Raw genomic sequence first — 16,708 nt, 5'->3', positions numbered from 1 at the left:
CACGAAAAGATTTAGTGGACCATGCAGTGGTGAGCAGTGGAATTTCCCAATTTATGTGGCAAGTACCCGTTTATGATTCTTTTTTTTTTCCTGATAGGCCTGACAGTGGCCAACACCGACAAGCCACCCAAATTACTGCTATCCTAAACAGCGACGCTGTTTGGCGAGCGACGTTGACAGCACGAAAGGTACCAAAGTTTCTTATGACACATACCCGCATACTGCGGCTGAGATTTAGTTGAAGGTACATCAAGTCATAATTGCGAATAGGTAAATAAAATGTCCATAAGGATGACCTGCGAGGAACAGAAGGTGAGTTCATTCGGAATCACACGAAAATGAAATGCCAGTTTTGGGACATGCCTCGTCTGTGCTTCAGCGCTATAGCTAAAGGAACGTCCATATTCTTGCTTGTAAGCGTGACGTTTTAATAAAAGGATAATTCACCAATCACACATCCACGTACAGAGCCTTTGGCCACATGAAGCACACACCCTTTGCATACTAATGAAGGTGTCCATATATGTTTCCCTAAAAGAAGATAGCTAGATGGAAAACACTTTTTGAATTCGAAGAATTTTTTAGCGAACTTCGGCGAATTTGAGCGTATTTATCTGTCTATATATCTAGCCGCCTACGACTTTAAGCTCTCCTGGCCGTTTGGATAGTGGTATCGATACCAGATTTGTATGGCACATAACTATATGACGACCATATTTGACTAGTCATAACATGAAAATCATGACATGTATGTCATGAATGTCATGATTTCCATTTCATGGTCTTGCTGCTCTTGCGGTGGTTTCGTTCACATGACATGTTGCAAAACTGGTATGGTATGGCATGATTGCATGGCGAACACAAGCGAGAGACCCTAACATGAAATCATAACATGCGAGTCATGTAACAACATGGCTATATGCCACACTCATGATGTGCTCTCGGCCATTTCGCTGGCGTCACATATACCAAATTTTGGTATTACGTAACATGAATGAATGACGGAAGTATCTGTCTCGTGCAAACATGATAATCATGAAATGCGTGTCATGTAACATGACTACATACCACGCTCATGATGCGCTGGTGGCCGTTTCGCTAGCTTCACTTATACGAAATTTGGTATTACGGGTCGTGAAGGGATGACGAACCTATGAGCCTGGTGCAAACATGATAAACATGAGATGCGTGTCATGTAACAACACGACTACATACTACGCTCATGATGCGCTCGTGGCCGTTTCGCTAGCTTCACATATACCAACTTTGGTGTTACGTGAAGCGAAGGGAGGACATAGGTAAATGACATATCTAAACATGAATGAGATGCATGTCATGTAACAACATGACTACATGCTACTCTTATGATGCGCTCGTGGGCATTTCGGTAGCTTCACATTTTTCAAATTTGGTATTACGTGACGTCAATAGATGACGAAGGTATGTCACTGCTGCAAACATGATAATCGTGAGATGTGTGTCATGTGACATGACTACATGTCACAGTCAAGGCGCCAATACACTTCGACGTGACCAAGCGGGCGTGCGCTCCGGCGTTCGTTTCGTCGCGTAACGCCAGCGTTGCCACGCCAGGCGCCGGTCCTGCCATATATTCGCAGGCGCACGCAACGTTGCGTTGCTTTGACGCATGCGCGTTTCAGTGCGTCCGGCGTACCTCTGCCACGATACGAGGGAGACACAGTGTTGTCTGGGTAACGCATTGGCGCCAAATGCAGCATGCCACATTTCGCGGCGGTTGCCGTCGGGCCGTGACGACGGACGCTGGTCGCGCCGGTCGCGCTTATCGTCGGACTAGAGTGCTCGCGTTTTGCTAACGTAGCGTCGCTGTGCCCAGCGTGCGCGCGCGTGATCGTTACGTTGGAGTATATTCGGCCCTTCATGATGCCCACCCGGCTGTTTCGCTTGCTCCACACATACTAAATTTGGCATCACGTGACCTGAATAGATGACGAAGGTGAACGACACATCCAAACATGATAATCATGGCACGGAAGTCGCGTGTGTATGGCATGATTTACCTCCACCTCTTAACATTGTGGTGATTTGGAAGTGGCATAACAACCGACCTAATTCGTGCTTCGCATATTATCGATTTCCACTGTACGTGGGATCTGCCAATTTTTAAAATAGCTGGTTCGAACGCTCTGTACGTTCGAGAGTCACGGAACACTGACTGAGGTCATACTTTCGCGCAGCTAGCCCACAGACAGGCGTCATATTTAATCGCGCATCCCAAACAACGCTTAACAATGTATAGTTGCTCTTGCGGCCAATAATTACAACGTTCTATTTCTAAACAAGATCTCCAAGAAGGACTTAACCCCTACATTGTTCGCAACGTCTGGACGAGCACGATGGTGACCACGGTCGAGTGCGGCCATCTGCGTGGGCGACAGTCCCCGCATGGTCAGATGGGTCGCCGAGAAGAGGTTGCCCTTGCTAAAGCGTTCCTTCACGACGGCCGCGGCCTCCGCGTCCCCGCAAGGTCCGACGCCCTCCAGGTGGGTCGCCACGAGACCCACCTTGCGCGCCAGACGTCCCGTAACCAGAAGGCCCTCGTCCTGGTCCTCGCTCTCGTCGGCCAACGCCGGCTGCATCCGCAGGAAGTCTTCGGACTTGGCCACGTACGCGCAGCCTTCCAGATGGTCGCGGCCCGCGTAGGCGCGGCCGAACACGCGCGGCGGCCCGGCCGGCCAGCTTTCCAGGACGTCCAGCAGCGCGAGCACCTGCACGTGCGTGTCGTCGGTGACGCGAAGGGCCCACTGCGACGAGTGCATGTGCATGGGCACCCACTCGACGATCATGGCAGCCATCGAGGACGACCGAGGACGGCCGCCAGACTCCCAATCGGTGTGAGCCACGATGTCCTTGAACGCCTTGTACTCCTTCTGAACGAAACATCGCAGTAGAGACATGCGAACGATTATTGCACTAAAATTCGCGTTCAAGTCGCACGCGCACACACAAGCGCGTTTCAATTTCGAATGCGGATATAATTGCTTTATTTTTTGATAAATATAATATACTGTTTAATACTGTGCTCAGATTTGGGTGCACGTTAAAGAACCCCAGGTGGTCTAAATTTCCGGAGCCCTCCACTACGGCGTCTCTCATAATCATATAGGGGTTTTGGGCTGTTAAACCCCACATATCAATTACTGTTTAATACGTGGTATACTGTAAATATGACATTCATGGCTTGAATTTTCGTACATGTCTGTATCGTTACCTTTGATGTCGTGCTATTGTCTTATTGTAGCGTTAATGTTTGTTCTGTATGTGCGGGTGGGCAAGTGCATGCGTTGACGCCTCAATTGGCCGCCTGCGCCACATTGGATCGACTTTGGCGACTATCACGTGTTCATCGTTGTATATCTGTTACTAATTAAGCTGCTTATAAATATGGTCTACACGTTTCTATAAGCGTCCTTTTCGTTCTGCTGACTACGTTGATACATTGCTGGTCCGGCGCTGTTGTGCACGCCAGGGCTATGCTACACCTACCCACTTTTGTATCTGTTTACAACGCTGTTTCTTACATTATTTCCCACTGCATATAGCTTTTGAACGTGCCTATTTTCGCATACATTCATTTTTACTTTTCTCAGGGATCACTTCTATCACTTATCGTTGTTAGAGAGCCCATTCAAAAGATTTACTGAATGATTCAAGATATACACGGATAATTCCCTTTGCGTAATCGTTTCTGAATGAGTAAGAACAGTCAGTTTTCGTTTGAATTAAAAAACAAAATTAAGGCAGCTCTACTTAATAGTGGTGTTAGGCATGCAGGAAATGCAAAGCTTGGCACAGTTGTTTCTTTTTGGTTTTCCCTTTCCCTCCTCTGTTTCTTTCTTGCTCTCTTTGTCACGTTTTTTTTCTGTCTTTTTTTCCATTTTTCATTCTATATTCCCCCCTTTATTTGTCTCTCGTTCTGTTTCCCGCTGGTTACCTCTTTTTCTTAGTTTTTCTGTGTGATTTTCCCTGCATTGCGTGAAGCGATTGCATCATAGGACAGCCCAGGACCCTAATCTGCTCCTTGTTGAAAAGGTCGTCTTCTAAAAGTTTTGAGCTCCGTGCTTCCACTTGGGCCTGCTTTCTGGCTGCACTCCACTCTTGTCCTTGTATATGCTCTCTCTCTCTCTCTTTCTGCCTCATTGTATAAATTACTGACGGTGCTTAAGCACCATCAGTAATTGTTATTTGCATTAGTAGGGACAAATTCTGGAGCTCACTCACACTCACGAAATATATCTTGCGTTTTGGACTCACCAAAGTGTTACCGATCTGGACTCACTAGGACTCAAACTCAACAAAGTTTCCGTAGACTCCCGAGTTTGTGAGCCACGTACTCGGTGCTATGCTTGGCACATTTGGTATACTACCTTCGAATACGAGTTATGAGTGGTTACAAACTAGTATAAGGACGTTTCTATTGAAAGAGATAATGGAAGATATTACATATTAAGAATTTTCTGAGAAGAGGCCGGGGGAAGGAGACCTGAGTGAGTCGATTAATGAATGAGTTCGCCGTCCTGTGGTTCCCTGTACTCAGCCTGTGCGTTGTGTTATTGCTGAATTTTAGCCGTTCTTTCCGTTATATTTATTATGCCGACACAATCACATGTTTTTATTAATACGGCTGTATATTTTTTCATTATTTCGACGCAGGCAGGTATTCCGACCTCAGGGGATTCATCGCATTATTAATCTTGTCATTATCAGTATTGTTCTATGGCTGCTATACACCTTTTCGCAGGAGGGAGAATACGCCGCCATGTTGGGATGCGCGCGTGAGTACAATGGCCAACGTCACAGCCTCGGCGGTGGACTTTTGGGGGGTCACGACGATTTGTGCAGCCTAGAAAGGGCTCGTTTGCAGGAATCCGTTTTTAAAAAGGTCTATCAGCTTGCTTGGACAGAAGCTCTTTCAGGCACAAATTAATTCTCTTGAATGTAATCAACTGGTTTTAACCAGTCATGGGCACGTTACCAGTAAAAAGTAACACTGTTACAGTGACTGAAGGCAAAAAGTAACTCTCTTACAGTTACAGATTTTGTGAAAGTAACTTGTTACAGTTACAGTGAAAAAGTAACATCGTTATTTTTCTGTTACTGTGTAAAATAAGTAATTGATTACACAACAAATGATAGATTGAATGAATAATGGCGTAGGAAGGCGTGCAGGTAATGAAAGTTGCATGTTGTGAAACCCTAGACGAAAGAAAAAAAAACTAAAAGTCGGTCAATATAATGGCTTCCAAACAGGAGGAGTAGTGCTGTGCCTGGCTCCTCTGCGGCAACGTTTCTCTGCGGTGCATCTAGCTATTTTTATTAGGACGTACCACCCTCTCGGGGCACCAGTATAGTCCACCATCCCAGATGTGGCGCTTTCATAGACGTCCGGACCGGTCCGATATTCCAAAAGTCGGGTGAATTCATGATTGTCATAGTTTACTCCGTCTGAACTATTAATATCAAAGTTCCCTGTTGTCCAGCTGTGTTCGACAAGCTCCGTCTTCAAACGCATTGAATGGGTGACTAAACTAGGGTTTGCTTTCGCGCCCTTCCTCGTCATTTACTGCCCATTTACTGCCCATTTCGCCGAAGTCTCTTCACAATTCCCGCATTTGTCTGCAGGTGTGTAGGCGTGTGGACTGATCATCTGCAGATGTGCGGTTCTTCAATTTCGCGTGCCTTGACGGCGGGGCTTAAAAACTGTTGGTATGGCCAGAGTGCGCTTAACTTTCTGAACAGGATCTGATACACCTTGGACATAGCGAATAAACACAATGAACGTCCTATGCAGGGGAACACGTGGTTGACGCACGGGAACGACGGCCGGACGTTTGTTATAACGATACCCAGAAGAAGTGCATGGAGACTTGCATGCTGAGGGAAACGGGTGTAACGAGTGAAGACGACGTCCATTGGGTCTATTCCCCAGATTCTTCAAGGTGTATCATACCCTGTTCCGAGAGCTTTTGCATCCGCTGTGCACACAAACAGCTTCTAAGCCTCTAATGACGAATTCCATTGGGAGAGCAGGAGCAGTCAAAAGCACAATGAAAGTGCTCTCTTCGGAGCCGGCGTGTGTCAGTCAGTGGTTGAACAGGGGAGGAGCACTGTCATCCATTGGTAGGGCGAAAGTGCTTTTGCATCACCGAAAGAAGCCAGGAGAAGATTGTAGCGCTCTCGCCTGAAAAGCAGAGTAGGCGCAGTACAACGAGTCACGTGGCCCTTGAATGTCACAGTCTCCGAATTTTTCTTCAGCCGGCAGGTGTGGCGGATATGGTAGCAGCCATGTGCACTTTGACACTGCTATTTTGTACGGGTTGCTACGATAACAGCTGGGTGCCTGCCGAAAGTGTTGTTGCACAAACATACCAGGTATTAGGATAACAAAGAGCGTGTGGCTGGCAGGTTTTACGCGTATTTCGCTGCTGCCCACGGAGATTATGCTGGGGCTTGGAATGTTTTGACCACATGGTCTCCCCACTCTTCACCCCCTTCACCTGCCCTCTGGGAGTGCCCCGCATTCCATTCGCAGGGTGAGTGGTCCTGCTGTCAGTGCTCTGCCCCCCACTCCTCACTGCCCCGACCCTCTACTCCTGTTCCCTCAATAGAATTCGTCATAAGCCTCTTTAACTCGAAGTAGAGCTTTCACAATCAGCTACCCACACGTTTTAAATTATAGCTTCAGGCTTTCAGCAGTTTCATGGTGCTGTTTTCTAGCCCCCTGTCAAACGCGACTTGCTGCAAGCCTCAGACGGAGGAATGCTCCACTGGCATACGAAGAAAAGGGACAGGAGCTCAAGTGACAAAAAGGATATATAGATATTCCCCTTGCTTCCCCCCCCCCCCCCCCAAAAAAAAAACAGGGGAGGGGGCACGTGAACTTGGCAAGGTATGCAGTGGCAACATGTCTGATTTACGACATGTAGTTTTACGAATAAACATACCCTCCAGACACACTGCGCTTCAAACCAGCCAGACAGGTATTTGTCAAATATGTTTCCCTTTAGACATGTAGCATACAAGTAAAGTCCGAACTCGGTCTTGAGCAGGGAGGATATTCCTTTTAGCGATCAGTTCCCTTAAACTGCGATGGGAGCCGTGGAAAGTCGAAAGGTAAAGAGGATATTGTAAAAAAAAGTTCGAAAAAATAAAAAGCGTTTAACGTCGGCCTCTAACGAGTGTGGCTGTTGGATAACGTTTTACAAAAACAAAAGTAACTGTAACTGTATTTTTTGTTACAATCACTCAGTAAAAAGTAACAGTGTTACAGTTACAAGTTTCTCTAAATTAAAAGTAACTAGTTGCAGTTACAAGTTACTGGAAAAAGTAACTAGCTACCGGTAACGCGTTACTAGTAACTAGTTACTGGCCAAGACTGGTTTTAACTATCTCAGATGCGCGTGATCATGGCAGTAAATTCTGCGCTTACACTTTTAAATGAATATTCGTGATTCAGTCATTTACTTAATATTTGTAAACTATTAATTTATAACTATTTTGATCGCACAGAGCTTCATATAACCAACGCCTCCTCTATTTTATCAATCCCGGCAGATGCGCCCGATCTAGCCGTTCACCACCCTCTCCTCTAGCCCTATCCTGCCGCCCCGCCGCGGTGGTCCAGTGGCTAAGGTACTCGGCTGCTGACCCGCAGGTCGTGGGTTCAAATCCCGGCTGCGGCGGCTGCATTTTCGATGGAGGCGGAAATGTTGTAGGCCCGTGTACTCAGATTTGGGTGCACGTTAAAGAACCGCAGGTGGTCAAAATTTCCGGAGCCCTCCACTACGGCGTCTCTGATAATCATATGGTGGTTTTGGGACGTTAAACCCCACAAATCTGATCTAATGTAGCCCTATCCTGCTCACGCTCATCGCCTAGCCTTCGCTTTGTGGTCATAGAGAGGGTGGATAGATGAATGGATGGATATGGCCGTACCCTTTAGATCGGGCGGTGGCTAGCGCCATCAAGCCGTAATAATTAATGAACATAAAACTAGATTTATATTTTCCTTTTAAATAGTGAGGTTCAGGATTCATACTTTGCAGTGAAGGGTTTAATTTTCACTCGTGCCTTGACTTTAGCCACCAATCAGATAACCGCCTTCTAGTTAATTCTACCCGCTTAAAGTCTATTTTGCCCTCCCGGTCCCTAAACCCGAGTGCTTTGAAAAACTCTGCGCCATCATCCTGAACTATAGGGTGAAGCCCTTTACAGAACATTATCAAGTGTTCGGCAGTTTCTTCTTCCTCTCCACACGCACTGCATACTGTGTCTACCCCTTCGTATTTGGCCCGATATGTCTTGATTTGCAGTACTCCCGTCCTGGCCTCAAACAGTAGAGAACTACCCCAAGTATTATCATAGATCCTTTCCTAGGCAATTTCCTGCTTAAAAGTTCGATAGATTTCTAGTGCGGACTTCTTAATCATGCCCATTCTCCACATCTCAGTCTCCGTTTCCTCCACTTTCTTCTTAACCAATAGTTCTTTTTGGTTTGGCCACCTCTTGTATTTCTCGTGGGGCAGCGTCTTGTATTTCTCGTGTTCACAATATTGGTGGTCACACTGGCTCTGCAAACGGTACGATGTTTTGAGATATAGCGTGTCGCCGTTCGTGGCGCTATGTGGGCAACCAATCGGAAAGGGTGACTGCAACGCTACTGCATAGACAAACGCCCTGAGGTAGCGGTGGCATTGCCTCCAGCCACGAATAAGAAGCCCGAAGGGACAAATCCGACAGACGTATGATAACCCATTTGTCACATACAGCTGAATTGTTCGCCAAATTGTGTATTGTTCGAGTTACATCACTGTGTAAATATATGATTTTTTTATAACAACATTTTTTTTGTTCTACCAGGTGAATTTTGTTAAGAAACGTAACTGATGGAATCACTCGGCATTGTTATGACCGTAATTCCTATTGAAGTCTTTCGGCCTTTGTGAACTGAACGAAAATATTTCGATGCATTCCAAGCAAGGATGTGCTGTCAAGACGGGTTCATTTCCTATCAGCAAGACGTGAACGAGAGATCCAAGACTGGTTCGCGCGAAGAAAACGCATGAGCCAAGAAAAGCATCGTGAGCTCGACTCTATTCAAGGCTTTCGAAGCAAACAAGGAAGCAGCTGGGCCATTTTCGAGGTCACCGAGGATCTGAAAAGATCCGAACCAGCGTGGTATTTGCAGTTCAGGCTGAAAGCTAAAGCCAAACTGGTTGTGGCTGCACCTTGCGAGGAGAAGTGGATCCCCGGATATTCACAACTAAGCCCCAGCTTTAGCAAACAACGAGGAATGGAATGTGGGGTTGAAGAAAAGGAAAAAGGCACTATCTGCTGCAGCCCTTGCGGTAGCCCGCCTCGCGGACGAGGGATTCGTCGACCACTCCTCCTTTCCCCTTTCTCAATAGGATCAGCTGAATGGAGTGGCATGTTGTGAGGATATGCTGGCGGACCACTACATTGTCCTACCCGAATGCAGTCAGGCAAGTTTGACACGTGTACCGGGAGCCGGTTTTTCGAACCTCACCCGACTGCCAGAAAAGTCTTGGAAATCAAGGTCATCTAAGATCATCGGACGCACGGGAAATTTTGGTGACGTGTGCGAAACGTTGGTGCAGTCCGTTTGTGACCATTATTGGGCATTGTGCAGACTGTGCCCTCTCCACGTGCATTGTGTGGTGTCTTTCCACGCATTCGTGAGTGGAGCACCTAAACTAGGGTCCATCGAGAGCCGTATTGGCAGAAGCCATGGACAATGCGCCCAGGGTTAGCAACGCGGCGCTATATAAACGGAAGACTTTTGTATATTTTAAGTTTTACAGTTCAACAGTTCTCCTGTACAGTTCTGATCACTTGATCACCTCCTTTCTGATTCTCGTTACTAACCATGTAAATAAATTGTCGTTATTAGGAGTGCCTCATCTAACTTGTTTGACGATGGGTCCTAGGACGGGGGCCCGCTACCAAACTGAGACCCGCAGGACCCGGAGTCACAACAGCCTGAAAGGGTTAAAACCCTATGCCAGAACGACGATTGTTATAGCGCGAGCTCAGAATGGCGACAAGAGGACAAGAATATGAGCGCTAACTCCCAACTGAGTTTACCGTGCAGAGCGCGAAAACATATAGGAGACAAAAAACCATGTCACAAGGCGATCAATGCAAAAATGCAAGGCAAAAGACAAAAAAGAAACCCCAAGCAATAAATTTAAGGAAACGGCACTGAAGGCTAAAAGAAGTATCACCAGTTGCGCGCCGATACTTTCGAGGAACCTTGATCCCTTCTCGGATAGAGACGCGGAGGGCTTGCTAACGCATGAGTCCTGATCACGCGCACTTCGTGCAGCCTCGATGATGATTCGGGGGCAATAACCTCCGTGCTTATACAGCGTCACTGTGTCTTTGAAAAGAGACACACAGGTGCACGCATGCAGTGCTGTGCAAGAAACCCATCTTTCCGGTTTCCGACATTGTTTATCTTTCTTTTATTTTAGTCTTCAGTTCCTTTTAGTTCTTTCGACACTCAGTGCAACTTTTCTCTCCAGTTTTTTTTTGTTTTTCTCATTTTTTATCGTTTTGTCTTATTCTTTGCTCACCTTTTCCCACGTGGTTCATTGTCTCCTATATAGGTTTTCGCGCTCTGCACAATAAACTCAGTTGGAAGTTAGCACTCGTCGTCTTGTCCTTTCCCCATCGTTCCGAACTCTCGATATAACAATAGTCATGACCTACCGAAATAGCCCAAACCGCCATTCTTCTCAAGTACCTACGCCAAACTTTTTCATCCGTTTCTGTTAGCGATGACGGTTATACGTACAAGCGTATATCGTCGCGACCACGAAGCAATGACAATACCTTAATGGCGATGATTTGCTCTCGTCCGCGAGGCAAGCGTAAGAAAAAGACGACCCGCAAGGTGCAGTTCGGATACTGGTCGAGCCAGCCCCAGGTGGCGCGTATGGCGTTCCGCTGTGCCCTGCGCTCGGGCGCCGTGGGCACGAGCACGTAAAGCTTCGGGCAGAGCGTCCAGGTGCCGTGCAGGTCCATCGCGATGTCCGGAAAGTCCCAGAAGACGGAATCGTCGTTGCCTGCACCGGTGGACGACCACTGTCCAGACGCCGTGCGCCACACCAGCCGACCGCCCAGCGGCCACCGGGCATCGCAGTCTCGGCAGCCGATGACCATCTCGGCCCTGGGATTGCCGGTTGGGCGCGTGGTGGTCTTCGAGGGCGCATCGGGCACTGCGTGGACAGCACTCAATGACTGATTAACTGATTGACGCTCACAGACTGGCCGATGTTCGCAAAGAAACTGATTACACTGCAATTAACATTTAGAAAAGAGAGAGAGAACTTTGCTCACGCTTTCCTTGGCTTCATTATCTCTGGGATTCACGTTGTTGCGTGAAATTAAAAAAAAAGTCCCCCGTAAATAATATTCATTCATTTCTGCTCTCCATTTAAACCAATGAAAGTTAGCCCGAATAAGATGACCATTGAAAACAGGCGGATTAGCTAGGTTATAGAATTCCAAGAGTAGTGAAGCCATAATCAAGGGATCATAATGAATAAGCACTCAACTGCTCACACATGGTCATAGAGTAATAGAAACTGACCTTCAGAAACGCAGCTGATTACACAACAATCATTTCTGTGGTTTTATGTGCCCAAACCACGACGTAAATAAGAGCCGCGCCGCAGCGGAAGTCTTTGAAAATTTCAACACCATTGGTTTGCGTGACGAGCATCAAAGTACACAGGCCACTTTGTAGAAAGGCGACCTGGACGGCCGCATTCCAACCGGCGACCTTTAGTTCAGCAGCTACTGTGGTGACTTTGCAAACGCACCGGTCGCCCGGATGATTGCACAAAGCGTGCGACCAAAAAATAATCATGAGGAGCTGATGGAAACAAGGTTTTTTCGCTCTAATGTGCAAGAAAATTCATTCCACATTTCGCAATGCATCAACTTTTCGTCACATGTGGGTTGGAATTCACGAGCGCAGCAGCGGCCGGTTTAATTCCTGTGTACATATTTAAAAAAAACGCAGCTTGATGTAAGCAAGAGTATAGTCTGAATGCTTGTGTGCCCATCACATCATGTGAGCTTTCGTTCCTGAACTGTGTTATTTCAAGCCGAAAGAATAAATAACAAAAGTAAGGCATACAATCAGAGCAGAATGCGAAACCTTTGCTTTGACAAAACTTGAACTCAGGCAGTCCTTTTTTTAGTCGGTTACGCCACGCTTCGTAAGTGGTCGACCACTCATTTTAGTCGATAATCGACGCTATAAGTCAGTTACTTTATTTGCAAGAAATAACTGTCGCAGCGCAGGAGTCGTGCGCACGCAGGTTCCCCTTTCAGGCGGCGGTGGTGAAGGTTTGTCTGTGCAGCACCCCCCCCCCCCTCTCTCTATTATGTTCATCTATGAGGCTGACTTCGTGCCCCCCCCCCCCCCGCTTTCTTATATGAGCTATAGGGGGAAAGGGGTGCGGTCGCGCCCTCCCCCAGTTAGCTACATTCACACTGACCTAAAAGAAAAAAAAAAGTTGTGCGAAAACCTGTTTGATGCTGACGCATACCATGGCGTTAAGCCAATCAATATAAATGAAAAGGAGTTTCTAATTAATACCCAAAACATGTTCGCAGCAAACAATGTTAATTAAACTCACACCGCATTCTTCATCTCGTGATACTTTTGCTTTCTTTTTTCTCGTTTTCCTTCCGATACTACTCCCCACCTTTGCTGTTCCTATTAGACGGTCGTTGTGGCATTGAACGAAGCGACGCACGTATACATGAGCCCACAACACTGCAATCAAGCGAGCCTCAGTGTACGTTTTACGGGAAGTCACCAACATGCGCCCATACGTATAATAACAACTTCACTTCCATAGAATATGCGTGTTTCTTCTTTCCCGATTGCTGTTGTTCTTTTCGCACAAGCGCTTGAAGATCACTTTCTGCCGTTCTTTACGAGCAGCACAGGGATTTTCATACTGGGTCCCGCGGAACCTGCAGGGGCTCCGTCAGAGACATATACTATCGGGTTGCGCGAGCGGCCAGAACGAGTGCAACCCCATTAGCAACTAAGTTATCTATTTAGACAAGCAAAGTATGGGTTCCGCGGCTCTCTGAAAAAGCCGTGGGGATACCCCAAGGCCAGAAAGTTTGTTAACCCCTGTTTCAGCATATGTTTGAAGCGCATACTTTCAGGACATGCACAGGTACCGCGATAGCAGAGTTTTTCCAATTCTGATGCTGGATATGTGGCGCTGGTTACGGTACGAGTTACCACCACATAAAGGGATACCATGAATTGCCAGAAAAAAAAAGACGTGGTGTATCGTAAAACTAATCCACCTGCTTTCATGGCGTCAGCTCTCTTGATAATTGATGGTAGGGCAGACACGGACAAAAGAAGGCACATTCGAGACAACACCGGATGTGCCTTCTTTTGTCCGGGTTTTTAGCCTGCGCTACCACCAATTCTCATGCTATCATACCAACAAGCCCGAATCACCACCCTCAATAATTGTTTTTTTTTTGCAATGCCTACAACTCGGGCATATGCGAGCGATCTGCGTATACTATCAAGCACACCATTTCGAAAGCGAGAACGGCAGTGTGCACTCTCACTCGGATAATCTGCGAGAGTCTCCTCCGTGGGGACCTCGGTGACGTCGAGAAGCATGACGTGGACGAGCGGGGCCTCTTGGGCGAAGAGCAGGGTCACGGCAAAGCCGATGGCCACCAGCAGAGGAAGAAGAACGAAGAGCGAACACTGGACGCACAGCAGACAGCCCTGCGACAGAGAGCAGGCCACTCTGTCTTTACATCATCGTCATGTATGAACTGTTCCTAAACTATCAGAACGAAAGGTGCTGTAGTAAAGAAGACGACCCTGAAGCAAAAACAACCAGGCTGGCTCTGTGGGCGCTGCCATAGTCCTCTCTGGGTTGTTGTTAACGTGCCTGAACCCCGAAAATTCACCGCCGAGGGTGTGACGTCAACTTTTCTGTGCCCGTGCAACAGCACAGAAAGGAGGTGATGCTCGTCGCTGTTAAAATAGTCTATACGATCACTATGGTATTCTACTCGTACAAGATATACGGGGCACAATCTCGGACGTTGACAACCAAATTCAAGAATCGGTTAAGGACTGGATGATGAGCGATAAAACAAAGAGGCAATTAAAACTAAGTTGTAGACCACCTGTGAAATGTAGTTTTAAGCAGCTATATTCTAAGCACGAAATTTCACGCTTGATGTGAGAGCAGATCCAAAGCGTCCCCAAAGGCTTGCGAAAGCAGCTCTGCAGATTATTCGGGAGAAAACGCGGTAGCATTTATTTTACATTTAGGCACTACGCAGTATAACTGGAGTTGAGCAGAACAGCAATAGACCACCGATTAACAGTTGGTCTATTACAGCTGGAGGGTATATATGTATACCAAAAGAAGGGAAGGGATGTACAGGATTAGGTGGCGTGATGAAATTACAAAAAAAAAAAATGTGTAAGCAGAAATGGTGCGCCCCGCCGCGGTGGTCTAGTGGCTAAGGTACTCGGCTGCTAACTCGCAGGTCGCGGGTTCAAATCCCGGCTGCGGCGGCTGCATTTCCGATGGAGGCGGAAATGTTGAGGCCCGTGTGCTCAGATTTGGGTGCACGTTAAAGAACCCCAGGTGGTCAAAATTTCCGAAGCCCTCCACTACGGCGTCTCTCATAATCATATGGTGGTTTTGGGACGTTAAACCCCACAAATGAAGCAGAAATGGTGCGATGACTTAGTGCAACTTTAGATCGATGGATTCGTTATGCATTGAATATATGTCTTCTGATGACCACAAAAATACCGCGTCAGTACATATACGCCTGACAAAGTTGTGTAGTCCTGTTGAACTATTGACGCAAAAAAGAAGATAACGCGAAACGTACAGCAGAAGGAAAATAGACGGGTTCACTTTTTGTCCCCGAGAGATAATATATTTGGCATCGATGTGCAGTGTTTACGAGAGCGATAAGTTAGATATGCGCGGGCACAAAGGGTAAGTTGGAAATGGTGATAGATGCTGGAGGGCACGCTATGATTGTAGACTGTGCTTAGCAGATGTAGATAAACCGTATAGTCACTTTTATGGAAGTAATACAGACCATTGCAAATGTTCAAGATTCGCCAAAACAAATATTTGCAGGTCTTATGCCTGGTGCGCGTTTTCGTAGCACATTCATTGAAAGATAAGTTACATTCAGCTAATGAACCTAGAAGAGCCTCCTATGATGATCCAGATGTGACATTTATTACAATGATAACGTTATAGTATAAGGTGGCTCTAGAGTGTTTTGGTCTCAGCTAATCCCCCCACATGAGCCAATATCTTTCTTATATGTATACAAGACATGTATGATTGAGATAACATGATACAGCGAAAGGATAGGATACGTACATTATGCAACAAGGCCACAATTTCAGAAATAACCAAGCGTTCTTCTGAATAATGTTCCTGCTCAAATAATCGTGCCGAGATCATTGTTTCACAGCTCTGCAACTTGCAGAATCGACAGCAGCCTGCAGTTATAGATGGCGCGCGCATACCCACCAGATCGACGCAGCCGATACGGAGACGTTTCCTTGCCACGGTCCACCACAGCCAACTGCGACGCAGCATGTTGAGCACATGCACGATGGGCACACTGCCGAGTAGAGGCCTCGGTTTCTTGGAGTGCAGCTTTGGTTTCTGGTTGCGGTGCGATTGTAGATGTAGGCACTAAATTTATGGCTCGGTAGATAACACGACCTTCAGGCAACACGCAATACTTCTTCTTCGTCTTTACCTTCATGCCTCCTGTTTGTGAGGGATGCCGGGGTGGACATTCTTGCATATTTTTAGCATTGTAAGCCTTGTCCGTAATGTGACGAAAGTGTTTCAGTTTGTGCACACACACACACACACAAAAAAAAATCAGTGGATTCCACACCATGGAAATCGATGTTATGCAAGCATTCGTAGGGAAGGCGACTGTGGTGAAAATTTTATTCACCGGAACGTATATATGCTAAATATGTATGTACTAATGTTGTACGCGCAGACATATCTCGAACGGTCGCATATGCTTTATATAATCATTTGTTCACCCTTGCTTAACGATGCCGACAGCAACAGGGGTATTACCAACATCAGTAGCGGTAAGCTGATATGTAGTACTAGCGCTTGCGAGGGGGGTGGCGTCGGACAATGCTTCATAAGACCAACTTCAGTGGACGGTGCTTAATTACAATTAAGGTTAACCCGACGTTAAAGTTAAAAAGAGCCAAATGTACTTCAACTGACACTGCAGAAAAACGCGCATTTTTTTTTTTTTTGCTACTGACAATATGGTGAACACCTTGTAGACTGCGCCAACAAAGTTTTGACAATGTTTTCCTGTCTTACAAATACATTAAATATATACTGCGGCTAAAATATATATCGCCCACTATCATGGGCATGCAGCAGTAAAACTTGTATTTGGCTTTTATAGAGTTACGAGCTAAGGCAAGCCCAAATGACTTTTTCCAGTCTATAAAAGCCAAATACAAGTCTAAAATATATTAAAACGTAAAATAGAAGTCTAAAATGAGTCGAATGTACGGTAGCAATATTTTATGATAAATTAGCTTAAAACAGCG

Source organism: Rhipicephalus microplus, chromosome 2, assembly GCF_043290135.1.
Source record: "Rhipicephalus microplus isolate Deutch F79 chromosome 2, USDA_Rmic, whole genome shotgun sequence".
Classification (NCBI taxonomy): domain Eukaryota; kingdom Metazoa; phylum Arthropoda; class Arachnida; order Ixodida; family Ixodidae; genus Rhipicephalus; species Rhipicephalus microplus.
Note: the sequence above shows the minus strand (reverse complement) of the source record.